The sequence below is a fragment of the Haliaeetus albicilla genome, chromosome 3 (assembly GCF_947461875.1).
Source record: "Haliaeetus albicilla chromosome 3, bHalAlb1.1, whole genome shotgun sequence".
In the NCBI taxonomy this organism is placed as follows: Eukaryota; Metazoa; Chordata; class Aves; order Accipitriformes; family Accipitridae; genus Haliaeetus; species Haliaeetus albicilla.
The window spans coordinates 68,841,678-68,853,822 of record NC_091485.1 but is presented as its reverse complement, the minus strand read 5'-3'; the positions used below and the strand labels follow the sequence as shown (position 1 = coordinate 68,853,822).

The following is a 12,145-nucleotide window of genomic DNA, read 5'->3' as shown; positions in this document are numbered from 1 at the left end:
TAGCAGAGCTGAATATCCCCAACATGCTGTATGTGTTGATCTAAGATCAACCCTAGATTATGTCACTGCCATATTCTCTCTTTGTAAACAGAATGAAATGTGATGAAGTTTTGGCATAAATTATTCTGATCTTGAGTAATTCCTTGCATTCACACAACTAATCATGAGGTTAGGGAAATACTGCTTGAAAGATGCGGTAATGACTTGGAGCCCAGCACAAGCATTAAAAAATTGCTCTGTTTTAGGAAATATTGTCATTATCCCATAAATACGGCATATCTACATAGTCTCTGCCTTAGCACATATGGAGTATGGAGAGGAAATTATATTACACCATCACATTGTCATGTGCAGTTGGCAGGAATTCTGGGAGCTGTTCCTTAACTCCATTCAGATGAAAGCCATTCAGATGAGAGGAGAAAGGGGAAAGAAACAAGTGGCAGGTAGAGCTGTATCAAGGTAGAAGGTTTAATGTTTTAAATAACTTTTCATCTGAGACAGATGTACGATGATAGAAATATAAACCCATCTGTACGATGATAGAAATATAAACCCATCTTTCCCGAACTCGGCCAAGGTTTCTATGTGATGAAGTCCTTTGCATGCAGTTTATGCGTGTGTTGAAGTCATTTGCTTGGCTGTTTCCTAAAAAAGCAGAGACATTTAGTTCCCTTTACCATATGAAATAAAAGTAATTGCAACATAGGCCAAAGCAATGAATTGTTTGGCCCTACGTGCTACTCACATCAAACCCCACAGCAATAGCATTAAAGGAAGATCTGCAGGACCAAAAATGTAGCATTCATCACATCTGCCATTGTAGGAGGTAAACCTGAACTGGCTGCCATCATAACCAGTTGAGTCAGTGGAGTTTACAGTTCAGTTTATCCACCCACATATAGGAGTGTACTTCAGGAGATGAACCACCCCCTCAACCCCATGGACGCTACTGATTCATTCTCCATTGACCATAAAGGGAGCCTGGGTTTTGTTTGGTCACATATAGACACCTTATGGACATACGCACTATGTGACATCAAACCCACTTACTGACTTCTGTGGGAACCTGTGGAAGTCACCCTTCCATGGAACTGCATGTTTTGGGGGTTTGGTTTTTTTTTCAGAAGGAAATTTGCCGCATCGTGGAAATGCATCACTGATAGATATGCAATACCAGGAGCATACATGGGGGTCTGAGGCACCAGTCATGTTTGACATGCTGGATTGCAACCATTAAAGGAAGAGAAAGGGGCTCAAAAAGAACAGAGAAAAATGGGGGAACTCTCATATATCCTGCTTCATAGTCCTTTATTAAAATATTAGATAGGCCTACACATATTAATAAAATGGGCTCTGAAATCTCTATACAGTAACATATAAATATACTTTGTGCATTACTAGCAGCTCAAAGCAGGGCCATTTTTATAGGATTTAAGACCACTTTTCTTGTTTCCTGTGAATTCCAAGTCACAGAATATCACCCAGTTGCCTGCAATCAGGTCATGCTAAAGGCTTGTCTTGAAAAGCATCCAGCCATGGCTGGAAACAGCAGGAGACTGAGCCGCCACCACTCCTCTTGCTGATTTGTTCCAGTGATCTAATCAGTCTCCCTTTGGAGAGACAGGTAGACCTTGCCTCTACCTTAAGCTTGTCTCATTTCGACTGCTGGCTGTTTCCTGTGCAACTTCTCTTACTTCATATTTTTTCCATGCCTCCAAAAGGCACCTCATTCTTCTTACCTAGTAACTTACAGAAGCCAAATTTTCTAATAACTTACTTATTTCATTGTAAGATATTTTCTTGCAGCCCTGTAGGGTTTTTTTTCTGTGGCTTTTCTCTGCTACCTGTACAATTTTTCAACACACCTTTAAAAACACAGTTATCAGGCCAAGATGCAGTACTCTAGTACACACCGCTGCTGCAAACCCAGGTAGAAATCACTTCCCTTCTCTTACTTTCCTCCTCTGTGTATGTCTGATGGTGACATCAGTGATGTCATTTCCCCAGCATCATTCTTAAGGTTAAAATTCACCTCTGTATCCAATATCATCTTTAGGTCTGCTTTGGTCTGTCCTTCTAGGATGCAGGTGCCACCTTTATTCAATTGCATTTACTTTGAATGGGCCCCATTTACAAAATGTTTCATAATCTTTTTATTATTGCCTAGTCATAGGATAATTTACTAGTCTGCCAATCTTTATGTCATTGGGAAACTCTAGATTCAACCCCAAAGCTGCTGATAAAAACTTGGAAGGTTTTGGACCAATCTCTCTGAAATCCACTAGAAGATCTATTGCTTCATAAAATCTACTCACTAAAAAAAAATAAATAAATAGATAGTGGTCAGTTAAGTGGTTCTTTACTCCGTTAAATATGTGCTTTGATGTTGTACAGGGCATATTTTATCTTATTTTATTTAGAATATTGTGTGGTACTAAAAGCCTAGAATATCTAGAGTATGTTCAAGCTATGCAGTCTCTTTAATCAGTCAGTTTACTGCCATATGCAAAATATCAGTTTTGTTAGATAAGAGCTATTTTCATATTAACATGTCATTAGTGGTCATTAATTGTAGTCCTAGTCTTTAACGTCCTTGTTGATTTATGAACATGTCTCTTTTTGATACAAATGGCTGGTTGGCTTTCAGCCTATCTTTGCATTGTCTTGTTTGTCTTTAGCAAATATTGGCAGAGAATTAACATTTTTCCAGTCGTTTGTAATTTCCCCAATATTCTGAGATTAAAAGGAAACATCAGGCAACCAGAGACCACATCAGCTTCACTTTAAGATGCCCGAGTCAAAGCTACCCAGGCCTTCTAATTTCAGAAAGAGTTGTTTCATGTTCTCTGAACCACTAAAGGCTCAGAAAGTAGTTTATCATCCTCATGTGATCTTAGTGTATCACCCTGCTTGCTCCCACATACAGACTAGAAGCACGCTACCTTTATTGTTACTGGCATTTAATTTGTTCCTGATACACTTACAAAACCTCTTTCTTTCTGTCTTTGGCCTTTTCAGCTTGGGATAGTGTCTGATGTCTTCAGCTTCCCTTATCAACCACCTAATTAGAGAGAAATCACAAAACATATTTCCAACCTTCTCACTTGTTCTCATTTGTTATTCTCTTATTTTTAAATTGTTTCTACTCATTGCCTTTACTTGCTAATTGCACTTTTAACCAAAACTGGTGTGGTTTTTTTTTTCTTTTCTGATGATCTGACATATTCTTCATAAAGTCAGTCCAATTGCTACTCCCGATGACTTTTACTTTTCTTTCTTTCAGTGTATTTTAGTGCATTTTTGGTTGCAAGCCACAAGCTTACAGGCAAAACTCACTGCTTTCATTTCTGCTATGGGCAATGACAAACAAGTGCTAAAAAGAGTTTGAAACTTCAGCAGGAGAGTCCCAGCATACAGCACGTTAGCTGTGAGCATCAAAAAAAAAAAAAAAAAAAAAAATCAGTGCGTGTAATCTACTAGTGATTTTTTTAAAGCATCTACCTGAGGGCATCAGAGCAGTACACAGGGCATCAGTTTGATTATTGGGAGAAGTAAGGCATTGGCTGACCTCTGCCACTGCCTGGCTGTGTGACCGCTGTCAACTTTTTCTCTTTACTTGCTTTTTGAATATGAACAGATAACAATAAATAAATTGTATAGTACATATCTATGCCCAAGAAGAGTTCAGTAGAGGTTGCAGATGGAATCACAAATCGGGTGTTCCTGACTGTCTGAAGACAACTTGCAATGGAAAAGTTTTCTTCTGCATATTTCCTCTTGTTTGTTTGCTTTTTTTAATATGCTCTTTCCCAGGCATTAGGGTTTTTTTACTGAGGGAAGAAAGAAGCTTTCTTTTCATACATTGCTGTTTGCTTGCTTGCTTTTTTAATATGCTGCTCCCATGGATTTCTCCTTTTTTGTGGTAAGCGAAGAATCCCACAATGTATTGCATCAGTCTCCACACTATGCACCAGCAACACAGCTTGAACCGCGTCTCGAGCGCCCCAGCAGAGAGCAGAGATAGAGCTAATATTAACCACTTGCAGGAAGCGTCTCTCAGCCACAGCCAGCCAGGTGTTGAGAAGCGCTGTGCTGCTGAGCCTGATGTGGTAGGCACAGGTGAGTTTACGGAGAGATCTTGTCTTTCTTTGCTTTTATGTCTCTGAACTACTGCCAGTGTGTTTTTTGCTGGTGGGGGCCCTGCTATGTAGAGCATGAATATATGTAGCCACACATTCATGCTCCAGCATCGTAGCAGGCTCACAGAGTTTTCTTGAGAATCACCTGTGACAGAAAAATGCTGATTTTTATGACTAAATGCAGCTCAAATGAATATGTCTGGAATTCCATACAATAAAAGAAAAAAGCAAATCTCTAGACCCTAGACTTCCTTGCAGTGAAGTTTCAAAGGCCAGCAGACAACAAGGCTCTTCTTGCATTTCTCAAAAAGATTAGAATAATTCAAGATGTCTGACAAATGCCTCTATATCTCTCCATGTGTTATGACAAGGTCAAGGTAAATATTTGTATTGCTCAATTCTTATGCTGCATCACCATTATGGCTGTTGCTGAGCATGTTGTGACCTACCAGCTGTGAAGGCAATGCAGGAGACACAGGGACCAGAGGAGGGAAAAATAATTTACCCCAGGAAGCTACTGAAATCTGTGGAAGATTCCTTTACAGATGATGGAATTACTCCTGGCAGGCCACGTTCTTCTCTGTAAAGCAATCACTGGATGATCTTTCGAGGGCTGAGTGACACCAGCTGTGCTCTTCTACTCTGGAACACTTTTTAGGAAACTATTAGAAAATGTGATTTCTGTAGTCATTCAAATTAATTACAGATTGAACATTTGTATAGGAAACTTAAACTCATGGCTGTATTTCCTGACTGTCCTCGGTACTTTTTTAAATGGGTCTTGTTCTGAAGACTCTGGAAACCAAGTTTTTATTGGAAATTCTATAGAAAAGTTGCAAACAACATCTCATAAACTCAAAGTCTTGTGTCTGTGTCTATATTTTTTTGCTGAGGCCACCTATTAGTTCAGCATTTATTATCTTGTTTTGATGATTTCATCTATCAGGATGCAAAATATGAATGGCACCAGCAATAGTCAGCATGATCTGTCGGTTGACCCTTATCTCTGAGCAATGTACTTGCCTGTTTCTGCTCTTCCTTAGCAAATATTGGGTGATACATTCACACTGTCAGATAACATCACCTAAAATTTACTTTCAAGTCAACTCCTTTGATCATTCACTTTGACTGAATATTAATTGTAACTTGTGCTTTCTTTTGGAGTGAACTGTCTCTTCATCCAACACAAAACCTGTCATGGGGGATAGTTCAGCTTTAGGGCCCCTCCCAATAAACAGGACGAGTGGGACTGCAGTGTACGGGGCTCCAACCCTCACGCTGCATCCTCCAACACAAACAGCCCTCCAAGGCACATCATGTATTTTGATGGTCCATGCCATCAAAACACCCCTAGACCACAGAGTGGTCCACAAACTATTTTGGACAGCTGAAAGAAACAAAAAAAGCACATAAATGGATCATGATATCTTAGAGCTGCACAAGGCACGTGATGCCCAGGAAAGACCAGTGCCAAGTGCTATGTAATGTGACAACTAGAAAGTGCCAGCACTGAATCGTGGATACAAGCTTTCTGCACCATTTGGCTGTGGGCCCATATTAACTCCCCAAATGGCTACACTAGATATATATATATAACAATATAAGTGCAGCCTGAAGTATCTTTGCTTTGGCTATGCAGCTTATAAAGTTTTCCCACTTGACTTCTCTGTGTCTAGTCCTCTAGGCTTAAGAAAGAGATTTTACCTTTCTGTTCCTCCTAAAATATTCAGAGTAAACATTTTTAAAGTTGAAATATCCAAAAAGTATGTCTCGATCCATGTTTCACACACACAAATAACCCACTTGATTTTTCACTAAGCAGCCCCCTCAGTACTGCAGAATATACCAATATCCATAAATGGTGAAAGAACCCTGGCATCCCCAGCAACCTCCATAAATAAAGAAATTACTGTTATTATCACAGTGTGTAATGGGAATGCTATTTGAGATACATCATACTCTTTACACACTGCAAGAAGCATCCTCTGGTGCTTGAATCCCATCATTTCCCTTGGAAAAAGTTCATGGAATCAAACCCACAAACCTTATGTTTAAATAACATTGCAGGCCTGGCTTCAACCCATGACAGTAATGAAAATGCTTAATGAAGGTTTACAGTTTACCCCTAATTCACTCCGCATTGCTTAACTATTACAGCATATGTCTCACGTTGTACTTACAGTGAGCTCTCTCCGGGACTGAAGAGTCCCTCTACACCCAGGCAGTCTGAATGAATTGGAAAGGATTTTATCTTAGTTCTTGAACTTATTATTTCTGTGGGTTTCTGAGTGATCTTTAATGTTATTTGAATACTGCAATCTTGGTAGTAGAATCTGGTCTTTACAATAACATTCAAATAATTCAAAGGCAACCTAAATATGGCAACATTATTAGCAAAATTGTTAGAGACTACTGCTTTTTTTTTTTTTTTCCTTCTATTACTATAACATTCAAAGATAAAGCACTAAACAAAGGTCTTAGGAGACAGGGCTTTCTCACAAGATTTCTAGGTGACTTTGGACAATCATCTAGGTCCAGATTTAGCCCAACTAACTTTTACTGGGCTCATTTGAAAGGATGAGAAAGAGAAAGAAAAAAAGAGGGAGTAGAGACTTTCAGAGGGAAGTTCATCCCTCATTAATGAGGATTGCCCAGGTGACAGACTTTCTTCTTTGAAAGTTGAGGGAACTGTGGCCAGCTGTTTTCCTGCTTGGGGAGCTTCAGTCAAGCGAGCAAGCTAAATAAGAGACATTGGGGCATGTGTCTCAAGGCAGCAGATCTTTAACTGGTAAATGTTGGCCTTTGTGCAATGGAAAGCATTGAAGAAAGATTCACTAGAGAGCAAGAGATGCTGCATGCACAGTAGCTCAGCTGGGCAAGTGCCCAAATACAAGTTCTGTCAGTAGGATACGATATTCATATGGTCCTTAAACTCACATAGAGGGTAGAGTCTTCACTGGTCCATGTGTATTGGTTTCATAAGACATTAGCTCCTATCAGTAATAAGGTCTGGAATATTTTAAGCCCTACCCTGTCTGCAAAAGAAGAGTCAAATTTTTGCAGCATCCAGCACATGGGGTTCTACTCCAGGTCCTGCAACGTGCCTACCTGTGAAAGATTGTCCAAAAAAGTGTTTAAATAATGGCTATATATTTTTTTTGGAGTGGGAGAGACTAAAACATGTTGGCTTACACAACCAATCACCCCTATACAGAAGCATGGCCTGCCTTGGACTTCCATTGCAGGTTCGTCACAGCTTGTAACACTGTTCTGGAGGGAGTCCTGAGATGTCATGCAGAGTGACTCCAAGAGTTACCTGCCTGACTCTGGGTGTTGCTCTGATGAGTGGTATAATGCAGAGAAGCACAGCAGATCAGTTGAAGACAAGCTGCAGCTTCACCGTTGCCGTCCTTGTTAGTGCCTGGTTCATCTGGCCTGCTCCAAGATTGCAATTTATCAGCTCAGGTCCTGCTGCTCATTGTAAATTACTATTTACCTCAACACACTTCTTTAATAATGACCCAAGTTTACAGCAAATTTAATACAGTCTAAATGTGAAACATGTTTCCCTTTGTAAAGCTGCTTCAGTGCTGTGTTGACTTTTATTGACAATTGTATTTATTTCTACAGGGATAGTGTAACATAATTAGGACAGAGGCAGAAGATTAACCATTCTACATCCAGACCATTAAAACCCAAAGCACATCCAGCCAAGCTGCAGAGCCATACCTAGACTGCTCAGGGAAAAACCACTAAACCCATGAGGCTTCTCAAAACCAGGGACATCTTTGTACAGGGAGGACACATTTTGCTGGGAGAAGGTTGTGCCCTTAGCAAACACAACATAGTAAACCATTATTATAACCAAGTTTATCATATCTTGGCTTTGGCAACTTCCTCAGTGAGTGGCTTTGCCTAGCACAGTCCTACTGAGTCTAGAAACTAATTTCAATTTTGAAGGGGTCTGTAAGCTATGTCTACGGCAAGTGACAACCACATGGCATATAGTTACCCAGATATGCCTTAAACTGTCTAGGATGAGTACCAACAGCCTAGAGCTGTAATGTGGATTTGTTTCCTCAGGCAGATAAACTAGCCCACCCCTAGGCCATTGACAGGCTGCTTCTAACATCCTAAGGGGAGTGCTGATTGGCATGGGCCAAACTGGAGCAGCTTTTGTGCTAGCAATTAAACTTTAGGCATCACCACGGCATGGTTAAGCCCATTCCCCTATTTTAACACTACAGCTGTAGCCATACAAACAAGTCTGAATCTAGCTTGATGTTCCTAATCCTGATGAATGCCTGCAAGTTAGCACAGACGCTAAAAAATCCAGAAGGTCATATTTTATTAAGACCTCATGTTATTTCATGAGGCAGTTGAGGCTCACATTTTTACAAGATATAAGACAAAAAGAAGTCAGTTTGCCAAGAATAGATGTGTTCATTACCACTCCATATATGTATCACAGATGTCTCACACGACAAAAAACTAAGACTGTTCTGCAGCAGCGCAGATAATTTATGTTGTCCCTCCACAGCTAACTGTCCTTCCATGATTACAAAATATTTCCTTCTCTTTCCTCCTTAAAAAAAAAAAAAAATTAAAAGCACTGTTTGGGATGCTTGGTGGGATGATGGAATGTCTGTTACGCTGAAATAGGGGACTGTTGGCTAAACACTGATGTGTGGAGTGTAACTTTTATGTAAGTTGACATCTTTAAACCTTCAGCAGCTGCTCCTCACACAGGATGCCCTCTTTCCCTGCAGAGTGAGCACACAACAAAGCCTGTGGTGCTGAAATATTTTGCGTTCTGGGATTTAGAATCTCTCTTCTCTTGCTGCAGAATAGAATAAAAAATTAACCCATGGATCATTCAGAAGTGTTTAGCAAGGGTGGGAAGGCAGGCAGTGTTTTTGTAGTCAACGGAGCCCCTATTACATGGTAGCTAACAGACGCTTTCATCCTGAGATGAAATGCAGACTCGAGGTGCAAAAGTAGAACCTGTGTTGCTAGCTTGCATTTCTGAGGCAGAGCTGTGGCAGTTTACTGGGACTAAAGCAGCTAATGTCTTCCAAAATAAAGGACAGTGAAATTTAGCAAAAGTACAAGCCCAGTCATGGGATGAGAGGTCCATTGTAGACTGAAACCATGAAAGGATCTGATCAGCCTTGTATTTTACCATTTTTTCTCATGATGAGACCAGTTAAGGGCAAACCTTTTGTGTCCTCTTTTTACTTTTGGTTCTGTGCCATTGTTTATCAGGAATAGGACGGAAAGGTTTTATATATGATTCTATGATTCCGTTGTTCTTGGGTTTGAATTTATTTGAGCAAGTTACTCATCTGTGACTAATTATATTTGTTATAATGCCATGGACATGCTGTTCTAGAAGGGCTTTTCTGTATTCTTTTTTCTTCTTTACTGCATGCTGAATATGAATCTTTCCTATAAAATCCTAGCTAGGATCTCACGACACTTATTTCCGAATATTTATTAATCACAATAATTTGTTCATGATGCAGGAATAAAATTACTCTCAGCTAAATAACACATATGCCCAGAAAATAAGAAAAAATATTACTTCAATCTGCATTGCTGTCCATGCTCCAAGTGCAGCTCTTTAATAACACAGTATCTCGGGCACAGCATGGAAGATGACCATGTTACAGTAAACGGAGTCTTTCTCTGATAGTTCTTCACCAGTAATCCCAGTTCTGCCACTGACTCAAAACCCACAGGACAAGGCCAACCTTAATACTGCTCTGCACTCAGAATTTGGGGCTGTTTTCATTTGCCTTCCACATTTTTACACAAACAGATTTGCCTTTTCCACCAAACCATGAGGGTTAGAAATGTACTTTTATCTACAAAGAACAGGCAAATCCTTGCAAAATCACATGACCCCAAAAGCTGGCTTTTGAAGAAAAACAAAAGTCATGGATCTTTCAATGGTATCATTCTCTTTCCAGTTGCCAGTTAGTCTAATCCTACATCTCTTGGTAAGTTCTAAAGATAGGAAGGAGAGCAAGAGAGGCAGAATTCATCAGTTTGACCACAAAAACTTTAAGATATCCAAGCTAAGCTAATCATAGGCACATTCCAGAGTCAATGGAAGAAGACAGGGATGGGGGACTGAGACAGTTTATTTTAAACACCTATCATAGTATGAGAACAATTTCCCTCTGGGATTGACCAAAGAGGGAGTGTAGTCCACTATTTGGAATACATGCATAACAGATGCATAATCTAATTTTTTTTAGATTACCTGAATTCTACTGTATATGTCTTCAACAGAGCCCCGGGAAGTCATGGCATGCCTTGCAGTATAAAAGCGTTCTGGGAAAATACCAACCTTTTCAAAAGGCCAGAGCAGAAACCATACATGAAAGAGTGCTTCAAAATAGCATTGAAGTGGGGCATAAACAATGTGTGTCCTCTGTGCAAGGACGAATTCTGCGGTCCCATTGATGTCCTGCTCCTGAACTTTGGATGTTGCAGCCCACTGGGATCTGATGACGGGGCTAAAATATTTAACTTATGAAATTAGTTCTTATAATACACACGGTCATCTTAAAAAAGCCCAAATCCTATGGAGCAGTGCTGGAAGGGCATTATACCCAAGATGGAAACATCTCTAAGATTGCATATTGATTTTCTACCCTGTGAAAGTAATTCCCATTGTGGGACATACACATACCAGTATCTTTGGAAAGTAGAAACACACTGAAAATCTGCTGATGATCTTCAGCTCCATCTTCACCACAAGCTCCCCCGGTCCGATCTTGCGGTATGAATAGAACATATGCTTTCTTTTGTCACACAAAGCCAAGCCGCAACAATGCGCAGTAATGGGTACTTCCACTGTTATTGCTACTGTGGGACAGACAGGGGCTAGCTCAGAAGCACCATGGTGAAAGCGCGCAACCCTAATTGCCTTGAAATTGGGTCTAGAGGGAGCGGTTTCCTGTCTAAACCTGTCGTGCTAATTATAGTCCTGCAAAAATGAACATGAACTTTGACCCGTGTTTGCAGACATAACTTGAAGACACCGCTTGGCCTGGATCCAGTAACAACCTCCAGGCGGGTGGGTCCCGGCGCTCATGAGTCACCACAAAAGCAGATCCTCCATGTGTACCTTGAAAGAGGTGAAAAAAAAATGCTGGCTGAAGAAAGAGATTGTAAACAAAATCTCTAATGCAAACAAGGTGGGTGGAAATGCACAAAGAGTAAAGATGGCTGATGGGCCTTGTGAAAGTACATTTGTCTAAGCACAGCCTGGAACATAAAGATTGTTTTATAATTAAGATATGAAATTGAAGGGAATCCAAGTTCAGACTCTGGCCTTTGTAGATGCTTGTTTCACGTTTTTCATCGTCACTGATTCGATCCTTCAGAGCTAATAAACCTATGAAGAACTGAGTCCCAGGTCCCCTTCTCTCTGCAGATGGAGAACCTGTAATTCCTCTCTATACGTCTTGGTTTTTTGCAGGACCCTCCCCCTCCACAGTCTTGTAACCATATGGAGGAGAGTTAAAATATGTAGACATAGCTATACAGTTTGAATTCATAACTTGTAAACAGAGATTGCCATAAAACTCTAGGTTCTGAAATAAAGAAAAAAATGTGAATAATAATTTAGAGAAGTCACTTGAATGTGTCAAAAGTTTAAATTCCTGGGGATATTTCAGCAGTAACAAAGTTAGCTGAACCTTCTTGTATCCTTGGTAATTATCAGGCATCCTGAAACAGTACTTTAGTTGATGTTTTAGATCCTATAACTGAGATTCTGTATTTGAAATGTAAACAGGAATTCTGTTGTTTAAAAATTTTGAACATAAAAATAATATCCTAGAGGGTATGAGTGTATGAAGAGAGTGTACATTTAGTGGCTGTCAATCTGTAAGAAACATGTCTGTCATTTAGGTCAGCAGTGACATGTAAATTCACTGGAAGTATCCCATAAATGAGCAGACAGGCGAATAAATAAATAAAATACTGAGTGG

The 12,145-nt window shown here is 40.0% G+C and overlaps 1 long non-coding RNA gene across 1 annotated transcript; it reads right to left on the bottom strand.

The window, feature by feature from the left end:
* Positions 1-508: 508 nt before the first annotated feature.
* On the bottom strand, positions 509-11,233 carry LOC138684608 (uncharacterized). The gene is made up of 3 exons (XR_011323859.1): positions 10,840-11,233; positions 7,170-7,247; positions 509-645 (listed from the first exon to the last, which is right to left on the bottom strand). It is a non-coding gene; the product is annotated as an uncharacterized lncRNA (long non-coding RNA).
* Positions 11,234-12,145: the final 912 nt, after the last annotated feature.